Genomic DNA, 13,629 nt, shown 5'->3' with positions numbered 1-13,629 from the left:
ATTTTAAAAAAAATTAGTTCAATTATATCCTGGAAATTAGAGATGAATTAGGACATAGACAAGTTGTATACAATTAAGTATACAGCATAAAATTAAAATATTTCAGTGAATGCACAGACAATAAGTAGCTATTTACCTTTGCCAATTCATCCATCCCACAAAGTTACCAAGTGCCTATCAAATGCCGGGGCCCCTGTGCATTGTGGCAGAGTTCCAAGACTGAACAAGAAATTTCTGCCTCCTAACAACCAAGTTTTCCATGCATGATTACTGCTAGTTGATGTGCTCCTCACAACAGTCCTGTCAAACAGGGCAGATGGACTGTGAGCCCTTCTCCTTTGAGGGAAACTGACGCTCAAAGAAACTGACTTGTTCAAGGTCACATAACTGAGCAAAGGAGCAAGAGGTCAGACTCTTCTTGAAATATATGATCAATCTGTATTAGATGTACTGTACAACTTTCAGATTTGAAGCTTACAATGTTATCAGAAATCATCTATGAAGACAAAATTATTTTTTTAAAAAAGGATTGGGCCAGGGATATAGCTCAGCGGCAAAAGCACCTGCCTGGCAAGCGCAAGGTCCTGAGTTTCATTCCTGGTACAAAAAATAAATAAATAAATAAATGAATGAATAAATAAATGAATAAATAAATAAATAAAAAGGATTGACTAGGGTAGAAAACAGAAGGAACACTAAAGTGAATAAACATTACACAGTCATCCGGGATGCACTGTAAGAAAAAGTGGGAAGTAGCACCAAACCATCATGCAAAGGAATCATAATTTCTAAATAAAGCATAGCAGGGTGATCTGGACCCTACAGAGAGCTTCCACAAAAGGCTGCACAGGGAAGCAAGTCTGACAATTTCCTTTTTTGTTTTTAATTAAGTTTATTGGTATATTTTAGTTATATATAATGAACACATTCATCAAAGGGAATCTGTGCCTGTACATGATATCTTGATTCTTTTCCCCACTCCCCTATTCTTCCCCTCCTTATTTACAAAAGCTCTGTTTCCATTTTTCTTTCTTTTCTCATTTCTTTCCCTCTTCCTTCCCCCACCCCTCCTTGCTCCATTTCGCATTAGAACATTTTCTTTCCATTTCACACTATCTATTATATATTTTGGTCCTTATTACACTTCTGGTTTCTCACACTAGAGTAACAATGCAGTATTTATACATATGTGACAGGCAAATCTGACAATTTCTGAGAAATGCTGAAAAGCAGTGGTAAAAGCTAACTATAATAGAACAAGAAAGTAAAGGTCAATTTTTCTAGTTCTACAGCCTAAAACATCTTTGATAACACTAAAGAACTGGTCACCTAGAAATCCAGCCATTTATTCATATTTATTAAAATCCAAAGGAAAAACCCAACATTAAAGAAGCTGCTTAAATTTTTCACTTAGATTAAATTTAACAAATAACTGCTTTAATGAGGATCACTTTAAGGTGGTTGTGCTCAAAGTAACAATATATGCAGACCAAACACTGACCTAGTCCAAAAGCTAGGACAATTAATTTATTCACTTTAAGTGCATTTAATTTACTGGTGATCCCATAATACCACATACTTTTGCACTGATATAATCCTGAGTTAGACCATTTTATTTCCTTTACTTAAATTTTTAAAAATGCCCATTATGATATCTTTTATTGGTAGTCAACATCACATAAAACCTCACCTGTCCTGGTTAGTTTATTTAAATGAACATTCAAAGACTGAAATTTCTCTTCAAAAGCAAAGCTTTTATCCAAGTTTTAAATGAATATAACCTGATCCCAGCACAACTGTCCACAATGATCTACTTTAAACCTTTTCTAAAAATCCCTGTCTGAGATTGCCTCAGGAATAGGGTAGGGTGAGCAAAAGGAGGGATTAAAAAAGAACACTAAGGGGCTGGGGATTTAGCTCAGCGGCAAAAGCACCTGCCTGGCAAGCGCAAGGTCGTGAGTTCGGTTCCCGGTACCGAAGAAAAAACAAAAAAAAAAAGAAAAAAAAAAAGAAACGAAACACAAGGAAACATTTTGGTGTGAATTTGTTATTTTGATTGTGACAGTTTCATGGATATACACAGGGAAAAACCAAATTATACATTTTAATTATGTCCAGTTTATTGTACATCAACTTTATCTCAATAACTCTTCAATTTTTTAAAAAAAAATCTACCTCTGGGTTTAAATCTACTAAGAAATGGAAGCTATGATGCATACCTATAACTAACTCCAAAAGTAGGGAAGCTGAGGCAGGAGGACTGCAAATTTGAGGCCAGTCTAGGCTGCATATTGAGTTCTAGGCTGCATATTGACTGGCATGGAATATATAACAAGACTTTGTCTCAAAAACTAAAAGAAAGGGCCAGGGATACATAGCTCAGTGGCATAGCACCTGTCTGGCAAGTGCAAGGTCCTGAGTTCTATTCCCAGTACCAGAAAGAAAGGAAGATAAAAAGAAAGAAAGAGCCAAAGAGAACAGGGTATAGTGGCGCATGCCTGTAATACAGTATTTGTGAGGCAGAGGCAGGAGGATCACTGCAAGTTCGAGGCAAGCCTGGCCTACAAAGTAAGTTCAAGTTTTGCCTCAACTGTTGAGAAACACCCTATCTCAAAAAAAAAAAAAAAAAAATGTACTCCAGAATAAAGGAGAGGTACTCTAGAGTTCCCATATTGTTTAGAATTACAGCCCAGCAAAATATGAACTCATTCTTAACTAGCAAAGAGTCTGCCCAACTTACCACCCTCAGAACATTTAGTGATGTTGGAAGACATTTTTGATTGTCATAACAGGGCAGGGAGTACTACTGGCACCTCATGGGTACCAGCCATTCACAGCACAGCCCAGCACCAAACTAGTAATTTGGCCCAAAACGTCAACAGTATGTTGAGACAGAAACCCTGACCCAATGACGCCCCACTAAGCATATACCTTTGTGGTGACTAAGAGGTGACAGTTTTTACCAAAGCAGTACAGGATGGTCATCGTGGTAGTACAAAGATATCAATGCTTTCTTTATGACACAGGGCTCACTTTTAACCTTCAGAGGGCGAGAAACTGCAAATTCATATTTTTAACCTAGTTTCCTATTTTTGAAGATGTAAATACTCAAAACTCACAAATTAAAATATAACTACTCAACTGTCATGTATGAATCTGGAACATGGCCGTTTCATAAATTTTGATTCTAGGTTTCAGGTATATTTCTGGTAAGGTCTCACTTAACATCATCTGGAGTGTGTGTGTTGTGGTGTCTTTGTTGTTTTTGCCATTGCATCCATCAAATATAATACTCAAAGAGTTCATAATTTTGTTGAAGTTGTCTTTCTTTGTTTCATAACTGCAAGCTCATTTTCAGACTGCCAAGCACCAACTCAAATGACCAAGGCAGTGGTTTTCTTCATATCTATGCCATGCTTCCTTCCGAGTCACCTTTCTATGTGCAGCTGTCCTTGGCGTTCTTCCACTTAAAAAAAAAATACTGGCCAAGTCTTGGTGCATAAACATCTTTTTTTTGGCTTTTTGAGACAGGTCTTGCTACGCGGTTCAGTCTGGCCTTAAACTCACTTTGTAGCCCAGGTCAGTCTTCTCAAACTCACAACAACCCTCCCGCTTCAGCCTCCCGAGTACTGGGATTACAGGCATGAGTCACCACTCCCAGTTCTATAAACATCTTAAAAGCTGAAAGCATACACCCTTATAATAAGTAGAAACAACTTTGAATCTTGTGAAAACAAACATCACCAAAAAAATAAAATAAAATGAAAATACCCTGTTAAGTCCTTCCTCTTGAATGACTACCTGAACAGAAATGACCTTTTTCCTTTTTCCTCAGAAGTACACTGTGCACTCAAATTCTCAAGTCTGAGAATACCCACCTCAGATATCATTACTGAAGAGTGAGTTAGCAACTAAGCTTATACGTTCAATTTTACCACCATCATTACAAGTGCTGCTGTCACATTACATTCATCTACCAGTTCCTCTAATAATTAGGAAATGTCTTCTGCCAGTTTTCTTCCCTTTGCCATGATAGGTGGAAAATGAAAAATCATGGATTCTCAAGTATGTTCAAGGAAGGCTGAAAAGTTGTAAAAATAATATGAAGAACTGTCATCTACCCTTCCTCCAGATTCCCCAAATGAAATACCTCAAATATTGTTTAAGATGGTGTCTCCCAACTACTTTTATAGCTATCATGCGCTTTGGGCAAAGCAGGAAGCAAACTAAGTGTAACAGTGATGTCATATTTCACTATGGCATAATCCTCCTAGCCAATTCCACCAGTGTCCCATTTTCCTATTATTTTAGTCATCTGGGACATATTTAAGAACTAATGAGTAACAGTAAAGTAATTCCTAGGATGATGAAATACCAAAGTACTCCAAGATTCAGGAATAATAAGACAACTAAGATCCTATAACATCTTAGCTGTATAAATGCTAAAAGCCAAATGAGTTTATTTCTTTAAAATAAAAGCAACTTTTCTCTTTGTTCCTTTGAAGACTTCCAAAAAAGAATAAACTATGAAGTCTTCACAAGTAGTTAACTACAGCTCAAAAAGAAACTCAAAAACTAAAATAGGGTCTGATGGATACTGATGTTACAATTCCTACTGCTGTAGGTAGAAAATGAACAGGAAACTAGTTCAATTAAGTTAGCGATAATTTTATTGATATTTTTCAACTCAGTTACATGGTTTTACAAGATGGACTTGAAGAATGGAACCCAGGGCCTCTGACATGCTAGACAAGTGCTCTACCAATGAGTTCAATCCCCAGCACTACACACATACACCACACAAAGAAAAAAAGATGCACTTGGGAAATCTTAACAAGAGCAATATGGCAATTCTTTGTCTTTTTTATGTAAACTTTCTGAAGAAGTCTAAAGTTATCTCAGGGCGGGAATATAGCTCAGTGGCAAAAATGCCTGCCTGGCAAGCACAAGGTCCTGAGTTCGATTCCCAGTACCAAAAAAATTTTTTTCAAGTATAAATAGTAAGGAATATAAGCCAGGCATGATGGTACACAACTGTAATTCCAGCACTTGGGGGGCTGAGGCAAGAAGAATGCCGTAAGTTTGAGGCCAGTCAATTCAAGACCAGGGAGACCCTGTCTCAAAAAAACAACAAAAATAACAAGGAATATAAAAGAAGAAAATACTGAATTGCTGTTCTTAAGGCCATTAATGTTCAGTTAAGGCGACAAGGTTTCTCAATCTGAAAATAGTCTGAAACAATAAAGAGCAACAGGAGCCATACCAGCTACAACTACAAAGAAAGCATTACACCTGGGCGTGGTAGAGCATGCCTGTAATCCTAGCAACTCAGGTTATGGCAGGAGAAGCACAAGTTCCAGGACAGCTTGGGTAATTTAGCAAGTCCCAGTCTCAAAATAAAAAATAAGTAAGACCACAGACGTAGCATCCCTGGGTTTGATTCCTAGTAATCAGAAGAAAAAGTAGAGGAAGAGGAGGAGGAAGAGGAGAAGAAAATCATTTTGAAAAATAAGTATTTGAGACTATCCTTAAGAGGACTGGTAAATAAGCAAAGTGCGATTGCACACACTGGTAATCCCCACACTTTAGAAAGCTCAAGTGCAGGATGGCAAGTTCAAGCCCAGCCTGGATAATTTCGTTGAGAGCCTGTCTCAAAAAACTGAAATAAAATTTGAAAATGTAGCTCAGTATGGGGAAGAAAAAAAGCTGGGCACAGCTGTGCATTCTTGCATCCCAGCACTTTGGGTGGCTAAGGCAGGAGGGCTGCAAATTCAAGTCCCACCTGGGCAACTCAGCAACATTCGCTTCAAAATTTAAAAAAAAAAAAATGCTTGGGATATAGCTCAGAAGAAAAGTTCAATTCCCAATACCACCAAAAAAAAAAAAAAAAAAAAAAAAAAAAAAAAACCTAAAGTAGATGTATTACATCTCGAATGGTTTTTATTGTATTAGTTATAATTCTGGTCACCCCAATATAGGCACATATATCTTTAATCACCTCCCTATCCTCTACTGCCTTGCATACTCTACTCCGTATGAATCTACATACTGCCTCATCTGTGGTAGAAACCAAAGTATTCATTCATGCATGCATCCTCTAATATTTTTTGAGCACACACTTGCTATGTGCTGAGTATCCTGGGAACTGGCACTATCCCCATATAGGAAACAAAAATCCTATCCCTCAAAAAGCTTAAATTTTAGTGAGAAAAAAAAAAAGACAACAGTATTTAGAATGTTAGAGAATGACAAGTGCTAAAGCAGAAAAGGTAGGGAAGGGTTTTTGAAATTTTAGATAACAGCTGAAGATATCTCACGCAAAAGCTAAGTTCTGAGTAAAGAAAGTGAGGGAGCTAGTGATACCATGTGGAATTCAGTGGGGAAGCATTCCAGCAGAGGAGACATCAAAGGCAAAGACCCTGAGTCACAAACACACTGATGTCTTCCAAGAATAAACAGCAAGAAGGCTGTGTGGTTATAAAAGGATAAGGAGATTACTAGTGAGAAATGTAGTCAGAGGGAGTACACCAGCTCCGAACGTACAGATTACAATAACTTGGACAAAATACTTGGATTGAAGTGGGATGTCCTGAATGGTTCTAGGTAGTGTGGCAGGGTCTGACTCAGATTTTGCAAGGGTGTTTTTTGTTTTTGTCTTTTAGAGACAGGGTCTCGCTATGCAGTTCAGGCTAGCCTTGAGCTCACTTTGTAGCCCAGGCTGGCCTCGAACTTGCAACAATCCTCCTTCCTCAGCATCCCAAGTGTGGGGATTACATATGTGCGCCACCACGCCCAGCGTGACTCAGGTTTTTAAAATGTCTATGTTGAGTTCTGTGTTGACAACAGAGTAAAAATGGGCAATAACAAAACCACTGGATTCCATCCTACAGATGTTCCTGGCACTGGCTGGGGAGGTGGTGACGGGGGACTAAGTGGTCAAATTCTGGATAGTATTTTGAATACAGACCAAATAAGGCTTGAGATGAACATATGAAAAAGTGAGAAGAATCAAGGATGCCTTATTAGCTATTCAAGAGGAAATATGGCATGGCCACTAGCTACATTAATTACCCTTCAGGAGAGGAAAAGATTTTAAGAAAACAATGTAATACATTTACTGTGTGGAGTATGATCGAAAAATATAGTGAACATTTAATTTTTTTTTTTAAACACATTCCCATCAAAATACCACACACACAGACACATATCTCATTGTTCTGGCCACTTTCTGAAGCAGTTCTGGAAGTCCTCTTTCATGAGTATCTTTACTTGTGCAGCTGTGGCTACCTTGAGGCCCTGAATCAATTCAAAATATTTACCTTCTGTGGTCACTTTGATTTAAAAATCACATGGGGCTAGATCCAGTGAATTAGGTGGATGAGGACCCAGTGTCATGTTTTTATAAGCCTGCCTTTCCCGTGGATGGCACTCAGCAGCTTTACTCAAAGTATTTTTTATCACAGCTCATAAAGACACTCAGGAAAGATGATTTCTGAACTGCTTTAGAAAGTGAGAACAATCAGACAAGTGTGTTTGGACCAAAAGGGAGTCCAAGAGGACTAATGACAGTGTATCTTTCACTGTAATTTTTGTGTGTGTGGTGTGAGGCAGCATCTGACCTTTAACTCACTTTTTGTAGCCCAGGCTGGACTTGAAGCTGTAGTGATCCTCCTGCCTCAGCATCCTGAGTCCTGGGATTACAGGCATGTGTCACCATGTTTAGCTTTCACTAATAATTTTGAAAAATTTAAGCATCCACTGTATGTTTTGGTCATACATTCCTCTTCAGCCAGGACTGGGAATAGCTTGCCATATCAAACAGATTTATATTTCTGTACCAAGTAGAACAGCCTACATCAGGTTGTGCTCCTAAATTAGCTCTGGAATCAAACTTACCACAAACAAACAAAAACCTTCCATTTCAGAATTGCAGATAAGGGACTGTCCTGTATATCTTTCACTAGCCTAGATGACATCAAGTCTAGCCCTGAAGACTATCAGCAGGAGTGACAAAGGGTCTGCTGTCAGTCATGATGCTGGTGCACACAAGTAACATGCAGGGGCGAGAGACAAGAGAGAGTGGGGAATATAACACAGGAGAGTGGCAAAACAAGGGTATCACTTAGAAATCTCCACCAGTAAATGCCTAACCTTTAAGCCAAATGCAACTAGACAGAGGTAGCCTCTACTCAGAAAAGCTTTACATGCCATTAGAGTTCAGTTTATCACCTACTGTGTGCCAGCATCATTCTGGGAAGAGGTTATGAGGCTATAAAGAAAGTCCAACTGAAAGCCAGGTATGGTGCCGCACACCTGTAATGCCAGCACTTGGAAGCCTGAGGCAGTAGGACTGCTGCGAGTTCGAGGTCAGCCTGGACTACATAGTGAGACACTGTGTAGAAAACAACAAAAATCAACCTCAGCATAATGCACTATGAACCACCAGTATAGCTCTCCTTAAAGACCATCAGTCTGCCCTATAAAGTATGAAGACAAAATCCTCCACATTTGGTGTAACAGACTGAAAAGAAGTACCTTGCTGCTAATCTTTTGAAGAAAGACAACAAAAAAGAAATTTATGTAATTAAAGGAAGTCATGGGTTTTTTTTCTAATGTATGGGTTTTCTTGCTGCAATACTGGGGATCAAACCCATGGGCACTCTACCACTGAGCTACATCCCAGCCCTTTTTGTTCTTTATTTTGACAGTCTTGCTAAGCTTCCCATACTAGCCTCAAACCTGTTATCCTCTTGGCCTCACTCTCCCCAGAAGTTAGGATTAAGGAGTGTACCAACGCTCCCTTTATAATGTGTTTTTAAAAAAATAATTAGGCAAATGCTGAAGACAAGCAGAATTCATATTTAAGAAAAATGTCTATGAGGAAAATAAAATTTTTTGAACTATCTGTATGTTGCTGGATGGGTTAACATAATATATGTACTTAAACTGTAATAAGGAAAAGGTAAAAAATTATAAAAGTTAACTTCTTTTTAAAGAGGCAGGAATAGGAAGGCATGTGAAGGAATAAAGTACAGAATTAAGAAACAATAATTAACCATATGAATATTCTTGAGCAAGACAAGGTAATATTAACACATGCCTACCCTGTAATTTCTTTAATGTGATTCCTAAAGTCTAGATATGTAAACTGAAGAAAGCACCATTCACTCTGGAAAAGCCATTTCTAGACAATTCAATTTTAACATGATACTACTCCAACATTCCAAAGTGCCCTATGTCTACACTTTGAGTGAGATATACAAGGATATTCAACATTCACTCCAAGTAGATCTACGCTATCACACCTCGCTGGTTTCTCATGCAGTACCCCTTCTTCTACCTCCTAAGGAGATTCTCCCTCTGAACTCCTTATAACACTTTGTGCTTCATTTCTGAACCCGTGGCCTTTACTCTGAGCTACATTCCCAGCCCTTTTATTTTTCAGAGACAGGATCTCACTCAATTGCCCAGGCTGGGCTCCAACTTTCGACCCTCCTGCCTCACCCACTCAGAGTGCTGAGCTTAAGGCATGTGCTACCATGCTCCACTCACTTGTCCTAAGAACCACCTCAAGTCCCATCTTTATAATCTTTTTGTATCTGTGTGATCCTGGGATCAAAACCCAGAGACCCTACTACTCAACAACATCCCGCTTGTCCCTTTGATATACTGCCCTGGCTGTCCTTGAACTTCTGATCCTCCTGTCTTAGCCTCACAGACTCCTGGGATTACAAGTGTGCACCACTATGCTTGCTTGTACTTGATTCTCATGGATCCCATGCCTTACCAATATGCAGTGAAATCATGTTTCTACTTGCCTTTCCTTATGTGAAAGTTAAGTTCTTGGAGACAAAGACTTCCCATATTGACCCAGAGCTATTTAGGCAGATGTGTAGCCCTAGCACTCTAAGAGACTGAGGATTTCAAGTTTGAGTCCAGTCCAGGCAACTCAGTGGCTTAGCAACTGTGTCAAATAAATACATTAATTAATTAAAAGGTGAGGGTAGAAATGGAGCTGAGTGCAAAGGCACTGGGTTCAATCTCTAGTACTGCTTCCCTTAAATAAATGCACTTAATGCTAAACTGTACCTTTAATTTTTTTTTTTTTTTTTTTTTTTGTCTTTTTGAGACAGGGTCTCTCTATGCAGTTCAGGCTGGCCTTGAGCTCACTTTGTAGCCAAGGCTGGTCTTGAACTTGCAATGATCCTCCTGCCTCAGCCTCCCCGAGTGTTGAGATTATAGGCATGCACCACCATGTCGGGCTAAACTGTACCTTTAAGAAGAATCAAAATGGTAAATTTTATGTTATGTATAGTTTTATCACAAAAATTTTTAAAAAGCAAACTACCTTTTGGGGTGGGGGGACGCTACCAGGAATTGAACTCAGGACCTTGCAAGTGCAAGGCAGGCTCTGTGTCGCTGGACAATATCTCCAGCTCCAAACTGCTCTTTTTTGTTCCCTATTCCTAGACCAAAGACAGCTGAAGTATAGGGTTAAGCGACTTTGGGACCCAACTGCCTGAGTTAAGATCCTGGCTTGGTCACTTACCCTGTTTCTGACCTCTCTGCACCATTGCTCCCTCACCTTTAAAACATCCATTTCATTGTTCTCAACACCCAAAGCTGTCAAGAAAATTAAATCTGTAAATGGACTGCCTAACAGTATCTGGGACACAGTAAGGGCTCAGTAAGTATAGTTGCTTACTAAGAGGAAGGAGGAGGCTAGTTAGAAAAAGCATGTACTGTACAACTTTTTTTTTTTTTTTGGAGAAAGTTTTTTTTGGAGACAGGTGGCCTTGAACTCACTATCTATCCCAGGCTGGTCTCGAACTCCTGGCAATCCTCCTGTGTCAACCTCCCAAGTGCTGGCATTACAGGTGTGTGCTACCATGCCTGGCCTGCACTATCATTTTTAAAAATATACAGAAAGTAGAGTTTAATCAACTCTTGATTGGTGGAATTATCCACAAATGGAAATTCTTGTAAAGCTTTGCATTTGACTATGCATTGCCCTGGTAATAACTTTTAATTCTAAATGAAATTCCCAGGTACTAACATACACCCTGCACAGGTCTCCAACATACTGTCTTAACACATTGAAGATGTAAATGAGACTATATGCATTGTCAGGAATCTTACCGAATAACTACTTAATTCTTTCCTATAAAAACAAACAAACACAAAAACTTACTCTTTAGATGAACTATTAAAACCTTCTGAATTAAAACATTTTTAAAAACCCTTCTGAATTACAAAAGGCAATCTTGCTAAGGTATTTAACTCTGGAGAGAATAGCACAGAATATTGACATTGGAAGAATGTGAACCATGCTTACTTGAATTCTTAAAGCCTCCATGGGACTGTTAACACTGTGAATTAGGTCCCAGTGCAAATAGTGGAAATAACCAAACTTTCCTCAAAGGTCAATCATTCTCCACTGTCTTTGTCAGTTTACAACATCAATAAAAAACCGAGGTTTTTTGTTTCCACAACAATTCTATTACAGCCATCACTAAGATGCTACAACTGCCCTTGCAACTTCTTCAGCTAAGGAGGAAGGATGTACATTCTTCATGAGTATAGTGCAGGACACCAAATGTTCAATCCCTACTAAGCAAAGCACAAATCTTGTCCAGTCCAAGATGAGCATGGTGGTGCTTGCCTGTAATCTCAGTACCTGGGAGGATCACCATGAGTTCAAGGCCAGTTTGACTATATAGCAGCCCCTGTTCTCAAAAACAGAACAACAAAAAACTTCAATCTAAGTAATTAACCTGTGGCTCACCCATGTCAGTGCATAAATAATGCTGACTCTGCATTTACTTTTTCAGATTAATGTAAAAACTTTTTTTTTAATACAGGGTCCCACTATGTAGTCCAGGCTACCCTTGAACTCCACACCTTTCTGTCTCAGCTGGTTTAATTTTTCTCAATAGGAAAAAAACCATATATGCAGTCAGGGCAAAAACCTCATCTAGTGTGGGCCACAGTGGTGCACATCTGTAGTCGCAGCTCTCCAGAGGCTGAGGCAGGAAGATAGCCACAAGCTTGAGGCCAACTTGGACTACATAGTGAATTTGAGGCTGGCCTGAGCTACACAGATGACCCTGTCTCAAAGAACCAAAAACAAACAAAACAAAAAACCCCTTCATCTAGCAGGTGTGGAAGTGAAAACCTGTAATCCCAGCTACCTGTAAGTTCCAGGCCAGCCTGGGCAACTTGGCCAGACCCTGTCTCAAACTAAAATAAAAAAGGCTGGGAATGTAGGTCAGCATTCCCAGAGTGCTTACCTAGAAGCACTTGAGTCTAGGTTCAATCCCAGTACCAGAAGAAGAAAAACTTGTCTAATGTGAAGCAACTCTCCAACAGTGGGGGGTAATGCTATGTACAGTCACAAACAGAAGGGTGTATTCGTCCAAGATTTCACTCTATTAAAAAAGGCCAAGAACACTAGGCTTTGTAGAATTGAAAAGTGGCCTTGATGGTTTAACAGAATTATGTAAAACCAGAAAGACTCCCACCTGTAGTTTTCTTGGATTGCAACTTACAAAGTTAAACTTGTACAGCAAAACTATCTATACAGTGAAAGCACTAACCAATGCAAGTGTTGAAATTAAGAGTATTCTATTTGAAGTCTGACTTAAATATCGGGGCTGGGATTTGGCTTAGTAGTAGAACACTTAGCATTGTGCCCTAGGATCAACCCCCAGCACCAAGAAGTAAACTATTTTTTTAAAAAATCAACTTTTACAAATAGATTTGTGATTAAAATGTAAATCCAACCCTTCTTGCTATAAATTGCAGCCCTGTGAAGGTCAGGTAGGAGCTTCCACAGCCTCTGTATCGCTAAGTGAGTTTAAAGTCCTAAAATACTAAAATAGGGGCCAAGCCTAGCTATCTATCCACCACCTCATTGGTGCAGAGGAAGCCCCGCCCCGCCCAGCTACAGTCACTGCTCATCAAGGGAACTCCAGGAAAGGTTGTCCCGACCACATTTTTAGGGCTTTACTGACTGCCCTTCCCCCACTACCACCTTCGCGGAAGCGTGGTCACATCGCCAGCAGCCCTCGACCGCAGACCGTCCCCGGAGAAGACCTCGTCTCCCGAGAAGACCTGGAGCACCTCTTCCCCATAATTACAACCGAGAAGAGCTGCTGAGACCACGCTCCCACGATGCTAATAGTACGATGCCATCTACCCTGCGGGATGCTCCGGCTCTCGAGCGCCAGGAATAAGGCATGGCCGAGCCTCAAGATTCTGTCCCGACACCTTTACAGCTCCAGCCAACACGGCCCCTCCCTCCCGCGGGACACAGGGCGGGGCAGACGTAGGGGCCGCGAGTCCCAGGTAAACCGGACAGCGAGCTTTCCTGAGCACCGCCTCCCGGCCAGGAGGCAGAAACCCAGGGGGCAGGCAGAAATGGGGTAAAAGGGGGAGGAACGTAGCGCTCGGTACCGAGCTCTGGCCAACCGGATCCCAGCAGGCTGAGGACTCAGGCCTCAGCCCCCTCCCAGCCGCGCCCGGAACCGCACGCGGGAGAACCCCCTCCCGGCCCCCTCACCCCGCAGGCGCAGCGCGGCTGCGGCCGAGGCCCCGCCCACCGGGAAGCGGGAGGCGGGGCCTGCGAAG

The 13,629-nt window shown here is 40.5% G+C and overlaps 1 protein-coding gene across 2 annotated transcripts in view; it reads right to left on the bottom strand.

Moving 5' to 3' along the window:
• Sin3a (SIN3 transcription regulator family member A) overlaps positions 1–13,629 on the bottom strand; it is a 65,900-nt gene that overhangs the window by 48,086 nt on the left and 4,185 nt on the right. The window lies entirely within an intron of this gene.

This window comes from Chinchilla lanigera, unplaced genomic scaffold (assembly GCF_000276665.1).
Source record: "Chinchilla lanigera isolate Chin_1 unplaced genomic scaffold, ChiLan1.0 scaffold00049, whole genome shotgun sequence".
NCBI classification, from domain to species: domain Eukaryota; kingdom Metazoa; phylum Chordata; class Mammalia; order Rodentia; family Chinchillidae; genus Chinchilla; species Chinchilla lanigera.
The sequence above is the reverse complement of the archived record's forward strand: the minus strand, read 5'-3'. Positions and strand labels throughout refer to the sequence as shown.